The 14252-nt window shown below is 46.6% G+C and overlaps 1 protein-coding gene and 1 non-coding gene across 5 annotated transcripts in view; one reads left to right on the forward strand and one right to left on the reverse strand.

Moving 5' to 3' along the window:
• CPPED1 (calcineurin like phosphoesterase domain containing 1) overlaps nt 1–14252 on the reverse strand; it is a 137635-nt gene that overhangs the window by 81316 nt on the left and 42067 nt on the right.
• On the forward strand, nt 9636–9708 carry TRNAG-CCC (transfer RNA glycine (anticodon CCC)). The gene has a single exon. It is a non-coding gene; the product is annotated as a tRNA-Gly (tRNA).

Raw genomic sequence — 14252 nt, forward strand, 5'->3', positions numbered from 1 at the left:
GAGGAATACACACTAGGTTTACCCTCCTGCCTGGAACGGTTAAAATACTGGACAAACCATATGACCTGAGGGCATTCAAAACAGTGAACTGGGTCATGGCCGTCAGCGATCGTAAGAGACAGGAAGCAAGTACGGTGAGCCCTACAGCCTCCCGGAAACTATGTGGAGAGTTTCCGGGTCATGCTGAGGGGAAGGAGACCCAGACAGAGCCTGACCGTCTTCCTGAGTTAAGAAAGCGGAGCTGACGTCCAGGCATCAAGGGCATGAGGGCAGAGAACAAGCACGGAGAGTTACTGACAAAGAACCTCAGATACTTGCTGAGTGTCTCAACCCCCTGCCCCCCGTCCCCAGCAAGCCTCTAGTGAGAACTGATCAAGGCAGGTGAGGCAAGTACCCCAGGGCAAGGAAAGAAACTCTTCTAAAGGACTAGTGGGGAACAGCCCCCAGTGCTCACACGGGGCTGGGAGCAATTCCCATCCAGAGAGGAAAACCTCCTAATTCATAAGCAATCAGGCAGAAGAGACTTGAAGAGGTTTGGTTAACACGGGGGGCAAAATTAGTCCCAAACCCAACTCTGCACTGGTCCTGCATAACAAACTTACAAGCAAGACTGAAAGGATTAGCTGTTTCCAAAGGACAACTGTGTCCAAGAATGCCTCCAAAATAGTTATAGGAAGAGAGAGCATCTAGCATCCAACCAGGTAAGATTCACTACATCTGCAATCCAACTAAAAATCACCAGAATTGCAAAGAAGTAGGAAAACAACACTGAGAAGAGGGACAAAAGGCAAGCAGTTAATTGATTGATGGAACAGAAGAGAATAAGAACTGAAAACACCTTACATGTCCAACAACAAAATTATGGATAATGGTAAATTACAGTACACTCGTACGCTGGAATACTCTGCAGCAGTGAAAAATAAATGAACTAGGATGATTCATGGGAATCCGGATGACTCTGACATACAGCTGAATGAGAAAAGCAAGTTGTGCAAGAACATATATAGGATATAATACCGTTTACACAAAGTTCAAAAGCATGGAAAATAAGCCTATATATTTCTGAGGTATAAATACACATACAGCAAAAATATAGACACACAATTTTTTTGAAATAAAAAAACAAAAAAACTCTTAATTTAGGATAGTGCTTATGTCTCAAGGAGAAGCTGCCAGCTGCCTACCTAATAACCATTCTTTTCTTACTTGCAGAGCCTACATTTTGATAGCAGTAAAAATAGTTTCTGTCAATAACTACAATTTCCAGTACAATTCTAGTATCTCTGGGATGAAAGTCATTGGAGGGGCATCCCTGAAAAACCCTTTTGCCACTGACATTTTTCTCCTTCATGGAACTAAAAGGTGATGGCTGTCACTCCAGCAGCCATTCTGTAAGCATGGAAACAAGGGCCACTTCCTAGAGACAAAGGAGCACAAAGCTAGAACAGACTGGATCCCAGGAACGCCTACCCCAAAACTTCTCATTACCCAAGAAGAAAATATATATTTTCCCTTTTATTTGGACATTCTGTCACATGTCCGTAATCTCTAACTGAAACTAGCACACAGGCGGCTTCAACAGCATTGTTAATGTTTTATTTTGTTAGCTGGCTGGTAGATACATGTGTATTCATTATATTAATCTCTAGGCTATTTTTGGTGTTCTTTATGCTTTTTAGTTTTTCTTAAATACTCAAACATTTAAAACTCTTAGCCCAATACTTAATCCTCAGCAAGATTTTGAAGACTCAATGATAAAATGTATAAGAAATGCCTACAGTAGGCAACTCAATAAATAAGCTGAATCAGAAATAAAATGAAAGCTTCCTAAAGTCACCAAGCTGGCAGACAGTGGTGCCAGAATTCAAACCCAATTTTGTCTGATCTCCAGCTCCAAGCAGTTCCCCAAACACCCTAAATTAACGAGTAGATAAACACAACTTTGCCTTGAAGATAAAAGTTTCTCATAATAAACTAGTTCTGGTTTAGAAAATCAAACACAACAGGAATCGAGCAGAGGTTAGAGTGCTATTTTAAAATGAAAAGCCTCATTCTTTAAGAAAATCTATTAAAAGAACATCATGTGTTGTAACTGGCAAAAAAAAAACACCCCTTGGATATTAAAAAGCCTACTTGATGTTAGTTTATAACATACACATGCACCTGAATTGCTGTTTGGGTCTTAATGAGCTGCCATGCTGGATAAGAAACTCTTGTGTTATGTATTACTCGACCACATAAACAGGGAAGCTTTGTTTCATCTTGACAGCTCCCACTTAATTCTCTCTAACTGCCGTCTGTTCAACCACAGTTGTCTGCAGATTGGTGAGAATAAATCAATTTGTGTCAGCTTGAGCAGATCAAATTTATTAAACTCTGAAAATTAGTCTATTGAGGGCTGTCTTGGCAGGTAAACAAATGAATAAGCAGAGAGAGATTGTATGGAACGGTATGAAAAATCATCTATACGTTCTATCCTGCCTGGGTGGCAATACCGACTCCAAACTCGCTTGCCTTTTAGATTTACAAGCTGAAGACTGACAGCAAGATAAAGATTTTTCTAAGCAAATTCGAACTGTCTGAACCATCATAAAGTCAGTACGGTGTGAGTTCCATTTTTTTCTTATTTTCACATTACTTTGTGTGTGTGTGCTGTGTGCGTGCTTAGTCGGTCAGTGGTGTCTGACTCTGCGACCCTTTGGACTGAAGCCCACCAGGCTCCTCTGTCCATGGGATTTTTTAGGCAAGAATCCTGGAGCAGGTTGCCATTTCCTCCTCCAGGAGATCTTCCCGACACAGGTATTGAACCCACATCTCCTGTGTCTCCTGCATTGCAGGCAGATTCTTTACCCGCTGAGCCATCGGGGAAGTCTCCTTTATCAACCACCAAAAACATTTCTCTCATTTCTTAACATGTTGTTATGGACTGAATATTTGTGTGCCCTGCGAAATTCCTATGTTGAAATTCTAATCTCCGATGTCATGGAATTAGGAGGTGGGGGAAGGTCTGTGGGAGGTAATTAGATCATAAAGCAGCAATCTCGTGAATGGAATTAGCGTCCTGATAAGAACAGACCCAAGAGAGATGTGCTTCCTCTCTGCTCTCCACCAAGTACGAATTCAAGGAGAAGGCGGCTATCTGCAAACTGGGAGAAAGGTCCTCACCAGACCGAAAGATCAGAACAACGCAGAAGCAGAGGCACCTGGACAGAGAGCTATGGAAAGATCTCCCATTAAGCTCTGTTTCCCAGCCCCCCAGAGCTGGTCGTTTCCTCCAACTTTCCGGGATGCCTATATTTTAGCTTTTCCTTCAGTCCTCTGAGACTGGAGACGTCCCTGGTGGTTAAGACGGTAAAGCGTCTGTTTACAACGCGGGAGACCTGGGTCAGGAAGTTCCCTGGGGAAGGAAAAGGCAACCCACTCCAGTACTCTTGCCTAGAAAATCCCATGGACGGAGGAGCCTGGTGTCCATGGGGTCGCAAAGAGTTGGACACAACTGAGCAACTTCACTTCACTTAAGTCCTCTGAACCACTTCTTATTCTTTCCATTGCTTTTTATTTATTTATTCTCCTCTTAAATTGGCCACTTGGTTTCCGGTGCTTGAAATCAAAGAACCCTGGGCAACAAATTAAAATGCCCTCCTCCCTCCTCTAGGCAGGTATCTTCTGGTGGACGACACCAACCCCACCTGCACGCGTACGTGGGGACGACTGCCTGTAGCTGAGTCTGCAGTGTGACCTGAGCGTCTGGCAGTGGCGGGGTGGTGTCAGGAGACACCTGACTCCAGCTGAGCTGATCATGTCATCTCTTCTGGGAACCTGAAATTGGGCCTTTGGAGATGGATGCTTCTCACTGAAGAGCTGAGGTGTGAAATACTGTGAAGGTGATCGGGGCTCATCCTGTATGTGCACCCAAAGCAAGAAAGCTGTCTTTCACGGAGCAGAGGCTAGGTGGGCCCAGGGCTGGATCAGGTCATGGGCCAATGTCTGTCCTATCTGTGTCCCCACAGCTCCTCGCCTTCCAGGGCCTCAATGCCCTTGCATCCCATGAACTCCTCCTGAGACCCATACACTCCCCACCCCATCCTCAGTGCTTTTTTTTCCTCTCAAGCTAGTCTGAACAGACTCCTCTTTCTTATAACAGAGTCGCCCTCTTCCACATCCACATAACCCCCGATTTCTCCAGAATCCCCTGTGCCCACCCCACCATCCTGTCCACACAACATAGGGTAATTTGAACATTATTGTTATTCAATTGCTAAGTCATGTACGACTCTGCAACCCCAAGGACTGCAGCACGCCAGACATCCCTGTCCTTCACTGTCTCCTGGAGTTTGCTCAGATTCATGCCCACTGAGTCGGGGATGCCATCCAACCATCTCATCCTCTGCTGCCTTCTTCTCCTTTTGCCTTCAATCTTTCCCCGAATCAGTGTCTTTTCCAAGGAGTCGGCTTGTTGCATCGGGTTGCCAAAGTATTGGAGCTTCAGCTTCAATATCAGTCCTTCCAATGAACATTCAGGATTGATGTCCTTTAGGACTGACTGGTTGGATCTCCTTGCAGTCCAAGGGACTCTCAAGGGTCCAGGACCTATTTTCTAAATCTGTGGCTTTTGTGTTTGCTTTTCCTGAATCACATGCCCTGTGGGAGCCCCTCACCCCCACATGGTTAAGAGTCTAACCTTTGGGATTTCCAACCCTATTTGGTGACTGACACAGGAAAAGAGGAAATGCAGCTGCTTCTCCAGTGTGGACTGTGGAGAACCTGGACCAGATGAACCAAAATGGCCAAGAATGAGGCTCTGGGTTACTGGAAAGTTTATTATGGTCTTTTTTTTTTTTTTTAAAGGAGGCGACCTCCCTCGTTCTTAACCCCTTTCCTCTCTGGTGTCTGTTCTTTTAGTCTCTGATTCTTTACATGGCACAGCGTTGTCAGGCAGAAGAAAACAAGAGAGATATTTGATCCTCGAATTTCATCTCAATAACAAACAGCCACACCCAGGTACATAGTGCCCTCTGAATTCACCCATTTGAGGTTTCATAGTCTCGGTCTGATGACAAATGAAATAACCAATACTGGTTTTGAAACTTGCTCTGTCTCTAGATCATTTTGACAGGACGCTTTCAAGGCAAACCAAAAACAGACGAAGCCCTCTTAGTTCAAGGCAGCTGTCATGAGCAACTCCTTGTCGGTTTCGGGGTCGGGGCATAGGGGGTGGGGTGGCGGGGGGAAGTCTTCCTCCTATAAGAAGGTCCCTTACCACGAACAGCAGTCCTATTAAATACACTGTTGGAGGAGCACAGCTTTTAAATCTGATCTACACAAATCTGATTAAACAAATCAAGGGCATGGGTGCACAAGTACATTCTTTGGCCTTACAAAAGGCTGAATACAGAGACCGTCTTGAGATCTCTGCTGCCTTCTATTTATAAAAATCCAGTTTTCACCAGTGCTTCTCTACTGCCTGAAAGAAAGAGAGCAAGAGCGAGAATATCAGCTTTTCTCTGACTTTACCAATAGACCAAATTAAAGAAAGTACTGAAGTGCAGCAGGAAGAGGCGGGGTCAGACGCTCCATAGAACTCCTGCACGCAGGAAGTGGTAGGGCAGCAGGCGTGTTCCACATGAAGCCGAACCAGTCCCTGTCTCTCTCTCTCTCTCTCTCTCCCTGGCCTGCGGCAGCAATAGTGGGGTCAAACGGTCCCCAGTGGATGTCTTCTGCACTGGACTTGCATCATTTTTATGACCACTATCACAGTGACCCTCGTGGTTTAACCTCTGAAATTCTCTCAGGGTGACCCTTTTATGAGCACTCCAGTTTACATCTCTGTATATCTACCATGCAGTTAGACCACGTGTTGCAATAGGTATAAATACTCTGGACAAGGTTCATAGGCATATAAGTAAAACTAATTCCTTCTCTGTCGCTTCTTCCCATGAAAACGGGCTAGACACGTTCAGCAACTTTGGCAGAAGTGTTTGGGACCGTGTGACGGAACACCCAGGTTAAGGGGCATATTTGAGACGTGCACTGCGGGCTCTGCTGGGTGCCTCGAAGCAGCAGACGTGGGTTCAGATGCAGCCCCTCTGAGGCAGGTTCAACAGTACGTCCACAGGACGGGCGACGGGGAAGGCACGCTGTCCATACTAGGAGTGTGGGCGCGGGCAGCTACGGTTGTGACTAGGAGCCCCACGTGGACAGTCTCGAGGGCAAAGGGGGCAACGAGAGGAGTGACCTGCCAGAGGGCTGCATCTCACACCTGCACCCCTGTGCAAACGGTTCCCGGGGAAGCGGCAGCAGACACGTCTTTATTTAACAGCGGTTAGTGGTTTGCTCGAGAAATGCCAGGAAAGCCAGCCAGCAACAAGATTAATCAGACAAGAACAAGCAAGCAAAGGGTATTATGGGAAGCTTAGGGTACAACTTTTAACCCTTGAGATCAAAAGTTACAGATCTCGACTAGACCACTCTCCCCAGACACATCCCCAGATGCTTAGATGCTTTTCCTAGTGAGAGCTGAACGTTTATATTAAATGGGTGAATCAACAATTTGCCAGGTCTCATTTTTGAAATTTTTAGTTACAATGCCCTGAAAAATGTTTTTCTTCACAAATTACCATCTGAGTCTGGGAGAATCTTTTGGTAACATGTCGAGGGTGACCAACCAGCTTCGTTTGCCCAGAACTGAGGAGTTTTTCAGAATGTGAGACTTTCTAGTGCTCTTAACCGGGACAGTCCACATCAAACCAGGTTGCTTCCCTGAAACTGGAGCAAAACAAAACTGGAAAAGTAACATATTCTCCATCTGCCTATAAGGTTTGCCTACCAGAACAATATAGGAGGAACTTAACAGACTTGAAAATAAAAACTCATAATAAGTCTTGGGGATGTAATGTATAGCATGGTATACATTATTATATATATTACATATAAGTATAAATATTATAGTATATATTACATTATATATATTATAATATGTATTATATGTATATTATATTACATATAAGCATATTATATATATTATACATATGTTATATGATATATGTATTATATATAATACATATATTATATACATGTATTAGTATGACAGCTAATAATGCTGTGTTGCATATTTGAAAGTTGCTAAGAGAACAGATCTTATAAGTTCTATAGGAAAAAAAAACTGTGTAATTATGTATGGTGACAGATGTTAACTAGACTTATGATGATCATTTCATAATATATACAAATATCAAATCATTGTGTTGTACGCCTAAAACTATTATAACATTACACATCAAGTATACCTCAATTTAAAAAAAAAAACATTCAGGAATTCCCTTGTGGCACAGTGGATAAAAATACGCCTGCCAATGCAGAGGACATGGGTTCGATTCCTGGTCCGGGAAGACCCCACATGTGGCAGGGCAACTACACCCATGCACCACAGCTACTGAAGCCCACACTTGAGAGCCTGGGAACTGCAACTACGGAAGGCCGAGTGCCTAGATCCCGTGCTCCTCAGCAAGAGAAGCCACGAAGCCTGCGTACCTCAACCAGAGGGAGCCCTCACTCACTCACAACTAGAGAAAGCCCGAGCAAAGCAATGAAGACACATTGCAGCCAATAAATAAAAAATTTTTTTAAAGATTCAAATTCAAAAAATGAAAAAAGAAAAAGAAAGCCCATATGACTTAAGGCTTTGGGTGTTCAGAGCCTCAGACCGTAGGCACTGACACTGCTCGTGGGGTCTTAGCAGCAGAGGTCTAGTGAAGGAATAATGGTCTGCACCACGATGAGCTCCATTCCCTCCAGATCAAACCAGTCCTAACGGCAGCCTTGTAAGAAGTCCTCCTAGCATGCTGTCAGATGATGGCAGATTAAAACACTGTGTCTTTATTTACAGGAGACGGTGGTGTGTCAGAGCATTTGACTGAAAAGACCATGTTTCCAAATAAACTTGGTAGCTAGCTAGGGCTGACCTAAAGCCAGCAAAGTAAACAGCAAGGAAAGGCAGAAAAGGATCCAGTCGTTTGGACGAATCATGTAATCAAATGACTTCCCAGGTGGCGCAATGGTAAAGAATCTGCCTGCCAATATAGGAGACACAAGAGACTCTGGTTCGATCCCTGGGTCAGGTAGATCCCCTGGAGTAGGAAATGGTGATCTACACTCCAGGATTCTTGCCTGGAAAATTCCATGGATGAAGGAGCTGTGCAGGCTACAGTCCATGGGGCCTCAAAGAGCTGGACGTGACTGAGCACAGACACACATGGAATCAAATACCCTGTTTCATCACAGGGCTCCCTGCTATTTTTCTGTGTAAGCTTTTGGAATATTCTAAGAGGTGGAAGGTCAAAGAAAGAGAAAACAGAGCCCCTTTCTAAACCTCACATTTCCACTTCCTGCAGGAAAAAAGGACAAGCACCACTGCCTGGTCCGGCATAGTGTTGTGAGGATGATGGAAACCAAGCCAGGACATCACTCTCTAACTGCTCCAGCGAGGTCTGCCACCGGCCCTGTGATTTATGACCTTGTCTGATCCTCTAAACAAGCCAGGAACATAGATACCATCTCCTCTGGCTTCCAGATAAGGAAGCAAACACTCAGTGACATCTAGGACCTTGCCCATGGCAAAGGTAATAGCTCGTAAATGACACTTAGTTTTAAATCCAGGTCTGCCTCGCTCCAAAAAGCTTATATGCTTTGAGCTCCTGCCATGTGTCAGACACTGGTAGGTTCTAGGATCCAAATGGATGAATGGCAGAGAACCTGTCCTCAAGTGGTTCACAAGCTGGGAGCAAATACATGAAGGGCCACTGTAATAGTCATTAACAATGACTGACGACTCCCCTGATGGTACAGTGGATGGGCATCTACCTGCCAAGGCAGGGGACACAGGTCTGATCCCTGGTGTGGGAGGATTCCACATGCTGCAGAGCAACTAAACCCACGCACCACAACTACTGAGCCCAGGTGATGCAACCACTGAAGCCTCTGCGCCTAGAGCCCACGCTCCAACCAAGAGAAGACACTGCAATGAGAAGCCCGCGCACCGCAACAAAGATCCAGTGTGACCGTGAAAAATAAAATTTTTAGAAAGAAGAAAAAAAAAAAAATGACTGAGTGCTTACCAGGTGCCAGATACCGTGTGAAATGTTCCCCAGTCAGGATTTCAGGTAATCCTCCTACATGTCCACGGGGATAGCTGCCATTTTCCAAGTTGTACAGAGCCTGAGGCTTAGAGAGTTAAGTAACTTAAAGTCACAGAGTGAATCAGTCGTGTCTTCTGATTCCAAAACCCAGACTCTTAACTGGACAGCGCATCAGACAAATGCAGAGGATGATTCGGGCTCCAAACTACATTAGTGAAGCAGACCACTGAGTTTAAGGTAGAAAGAATCACTTAAAAAAAAAAACCCTGGTACTTCGGAAGTTTTCAAGAAGAAGAGAGGAAGGGGAGCTGAATCTCAAAGGAAGACAAGAGGAGGAGGAGGACGAGGATGACAATGACAGCAGCATAATGAAGGTGGAGGGGGAAGGAGGGGCTGGATGGTTCAGGCATCATTTACTCCATGCCTATGTGCTACTAGCCCTGAATGTTCATCATCTCACCTTATTTCCACAACAAGCCTCTAAAGTCGGGTGCCAGGACTTCCCTGGTGGTCCAGTGGCTAAGACTCTGCACTCCCAATGCAGGGGGGCCGGGTTTGATCCCTGGTCAGGGAACTAGACCCCACATGCCGCAACTAAGACTTCGCACGCAGCAACTCAAGATCCCAAGTGCTGCAACTAGGACCCGGCACAGCCAAATAAATAAATGTTTTTTAAAAAATAAAGTGGGCACCACTGTCGGCCTCACTTAACAGAGGAAGAAGACCAAGGTCACGTGGCCCACGCTCTGGACCAGCAGCTCTGTGAACATGGGAAACACACTCCATCTCTGGATAGGAGAACTGCAAAGGCAGGCTGCAGGGAGGGGAGCAGGACTGAGGTCGATCTATAATAAAAACACTCACTACAAGGGTGGTGGGACCAAGTCTGTGGCACAGAGAGGGTGGCAATGGAAGGGACAGTCTGATGAGGGGCCATGCTGTCAGCAGAGAATGCAATCGGGAGGCAGCTGCACAAGTTTGGACATGAGTGTCTGGGGCTAAGAGGACAGAGGCGAATCAGGGCGACAGGGGGACTGGGCAGGACTGGGAAGGGGTTGGGTAAAAGAAAGATAGTTCAAGATAGCTCAAGACTGAATCCAAGGGCTTCCCTGGCAGCTCAGGGGTAAAGAATCCGCCTGCCAATGCAGGGTTGGCTCCCTGGTCCGGGAGGCTCCTACATGCCTTGGAGCTACTAAGCCCATGGGCCACAGCTACGGAGCCTGTGCTCTAGAGCCTGGGAGCCGCAACTACTGACCCCACATGCCCAAGAGCCCATGCTCCACAAGAGAGGCCACCGCAATGAGAAAACCGCACAATGCAACTAGAGAGTAGCGCCGGCTTGCAGCAACGACACAAAAGCCCTCGAAGCAATGAAGGCCCAGCACAATGGGAAAAAACAAAAAAAGAAGGAATCCAAAAAGGGCGATCCTTATAACTGAGGGAACAATGAATGAGAAGGAAGCTCTAAGAAGACAGAGCCTGGTTTTCACGTGATGAAACTGACACGGAGTGGGACAGACAGACCTGGGGAGAAGCACGGAGCAGACTGCCCCAGGGTGGTAAGTGGGCAGCACTAGGAGAAGGGGCTGTGGCATCATCTATCGGTCAGGTTCTCTGTTGCACACAATGTACTCTGGCTGGTTTGAACAGAGAAGCAATTTATAAAGGACACTGGGTAGCTGAGGGTCTTACAGAGAGTTGGAGAATCAGGTTTTAAAGCTAAGAAGGCAGAAGCAGCACCTCCAATCATGAGCAACAATGCTTCCAGGGAGAAGGGCTGGCCTGGGCTCAGACCCTGCCAGGTAACCCGCTGACACCGCTGCTGGTGATGCTGGATGCTAATAACGCTGGGACTCCATCTACTGCTGCCCCCCGGAAGTGGATGTAACTGCCAACCCCTGACTGAGACAGATCCTGCTCTCTGTGTCAACAGCTGAAGATTCAAAATCTGCTTCAGAGCGGTCTGGGGGGTTGAGCCTGGGTCACAAGCCCGGGTCCTAGCTGCATGGGAGGCTGGAAAGAGCATCAGGGCATCTGGCTTCAGTCACAGCAAGACACCCATGGGAGGGAAAGTGGAGTTCCAAAGTAACGGAAGGTCAAGACGAAGGGTGGGACTTCCCTGGCAGTCTAGTGGTTAAGACTCCATGCTTTCACTGCAGGGGGAGAGGGTTCGATCCCTGGTCAGGAAATTAACATTCCACATGCCATGCCAAAAAGAAAAAAAAAAAAAGACGGAGGATAAATGTCCACTGCAAGTGCCTTGTTCTGTCTTTTCTAAATAACTGATGGTTAAATTTGCCCCTCACAGGCAGAAACATTTTTTATGTCTTGGAATGAACAGAGTTTAAGATGGCAGCTACGTTCATCACTGGTGGAGTCCAGAGGCTGCTATAAAGATATGGCCTATTTTCCTGAGGTTGGGGACACAGTGGTCCCAGGGCCAGCAGACCTGGTCACTAAGAATAACAAAACTGTCCTCTGTTCAGAAGTGTTGGCGCCAGGTGTGTGGAAATCCCTGGATTAGAGACTCTGGGCACCATTTTCAGTTTACCAGTAAGTGGACTTTTAAAATGTGACATCTTTGAGTACTGCTGCCCCGGTCTGTTAAACAAAGAGGAGCAATTCCCATGCCAGCATCATCCTAAAGCTGATAACACTAAGGGAGCTCAGGGCTGGTGGGATGGCCTCGACAGTAACTAAACAGCACCCTGTTTCCAATCGCAGAAACGTGGCTTCACCCTTACTACAGATGCGGCATCTGGAATATGGAGACAGGCCATTTTAGATTTTGGAGGTTTAGCTCCAAAAGCACAGCTGGGGCTAGCGGTCATCAAGTTTGAGATGGGAACTCCTGTCCTCCCCCTCCAGCACTTCCTTCCCTGGACTCACGTAGCCTTGGCCTGTAGGATGGCAGCAGATAAAGAATGCACCCTTGGACAGCTGTGACTCCTCCTCAGGGGGTCCAGAGAAAGGAGCCCAGGCTCTGAGTTACTGAGCTGGGCTCAGCCCCAGGATCGCCTCCCGGCAGGCAGAGCCAGGCAAGCTGTCTGACCTGACCGTTTGCTCATCTGGAAAAAGGGATAAAAGCACAATTCTTTCATCGTAATACCGCTACCTTAGCAGCTCTGCACTACCACGAGCCCTACTCTTTAGAGTAATGAGCTCTTCCCAACTTCCAGAGGGTCACTTAGTTGACCCAATGATAGAAAGGAATCAAGGAAGACTTTTTTTTTTTTTTTTGAAGTGACGGCATCAGAAATAATAGGGGGTGGGGAGGAGAACATCCCTGGTGATCCAATGGTTAAGAACCTGCCTGCCAATGCGGGGGACACAGGTTCAATCCCTGGTCAGAGAACTAAGATCTCACATGCTGTGGGGCAACTAAGCCCCTGTGCCACAACTACTGAGCCTGCGTGCCTAGAGCCCGTGCTCCACAGCCAGAGAAGCCACTGCAGTAAGGCCCGAGCACTGCCCCCAGAGAGTAGCCCCTGCTCGCCACAGCCAGAGTAAAGCGAAGCCTAGCGATGAAGGCCCGGCACACAAAAAAGGAACGGGGAGTTCCCTCTGGTGGGCCAGGGGTTAGGACTCTTCACTTTCACTGCTGAGGGCAAGGCTTCCATCCCTGGGTCCCTGGTCAGTGAACTAAGATCCCACAAGCTGTATCACACAAGCCAGCCGAAAAGAGAGAGAGAAAAAACCAATCAAGTACTGACACCTGCTTCAATACAGATAACCAAGGAAACATCAAGCTCCGTGAAAGAAGCCAGTTACAAAAGACCACACATTATATGATTTCATTTACACAAAATGGCCAGAACAGACAAATCCATAAACACACAAAGTAGATTAGTGGTTGCCTAGGGCTGGAGATAAGGATGAGGGGGGAGGGATTGAGAGAGGAATGGTTAATCTGTGGGAAAGGAGGCTTCTTTAGGGGCTGACGAAAACTGCTCTAAAATTGACAGTGGTGGTGTTTGCACAACTCTGTGGGATATACGAAAAGTCATGGAATTAGACACTTTAAGTGGGTAAATTATAGGATATGAATTAGATCTCAATAAAGCTTTTATTAAAAAAAAAATAACTGGTGGAAGTAACTGTAGTTATTGGATGGTATTAAATGCCAGACAGTGTTTTGAGCACTTAAAAGTTTTATGAAACGCCTACCATAGTGGTATCCTTGTTATCTGCATTTTACAGATAAGGAAGCTCGGCCACTGAGAGAGAAGTGCGTTGCCCAAGGTTACCCAGTCAGTAAACAGGGGATCCCACATGTGAATCTGACTTCAGAGCCATGTCCTTAACAGCTGCACGTGCGCACAGAAGTGCGCTGGTCACCGCAGGACTCGGGGCCCAGCGCAAATGCCCCCCAGTAGGGGACAGTTCAAACACACGCCGGTATCTCGCCCAGTGAAAAGAGTGATGCAAGTCTGAAGCCGATGCTATGGAGACAATAGAAACGACAACAGATGCTGCGCTGCTTTTTCCTTCCATCTGCACAAAGCACTCTACATGCAAGTGTACATAAGCTTGACAACTTTCTGCTACTTTTCATGAAAAATTAATAACTGTGGGCTTCCACTAAGAAGCAGGTCAGTGTTGGGGTGGAACACTGATGTTCCCCACCCCCGCCCCAGAAAACCTTTTGCATGCGTGCGTGCTGTGGTCGTTTCAGTTGTGTCCGTCTCTTTGCGATCCTATGGACTGTAGCTCACCAGGCTCCTCTGTCCATGAGATTCTCCAGGCAAGAATACTGGAGTGAATGGCCATGCCCTCCTCCAGGGGATATTCCTGACCCAGGGATCGAACCCAAGTCTCTTATGTCTCCTGCATTGGCAAGCGGGTTCTTTACCACTGAAGCCACCAAAAACCTTTTAGTGCTGTTTGGTTTTCTGAACCACGAGCAGGGCAGGGACTATCTAATACTATTCTGGTTTTAGGGCAGCCTTCTCTAACCCACCCAATCAGGACTGCATCTGCTCACGGCACCATGCCTGAAATCACCATGGCTTAAATCACGAAGACTACTGTTTTATTTCATTTGTAGAGCTTTTCACTTCCCTCTCCTCTCCCTAACTATAAGCTTCCCGAGGACAGGCATGGAGTTTGTTTCTTGCT

Source organism: Bos taurus, chromosome 25 (assembly GCF_002263795.3).
Source record: "Bos taurus isolate L1 Dominette 01449 registration number 42190680 breed Hereford chromosome 25, ARS-UCD2.0, whole genome shotgun sequence".
Lineage (NCBI taxonomy): Eukaryota > Metazoa > Chordata > Mammalia > Artiodactyla > Bovidae > Bos > Bos taurus.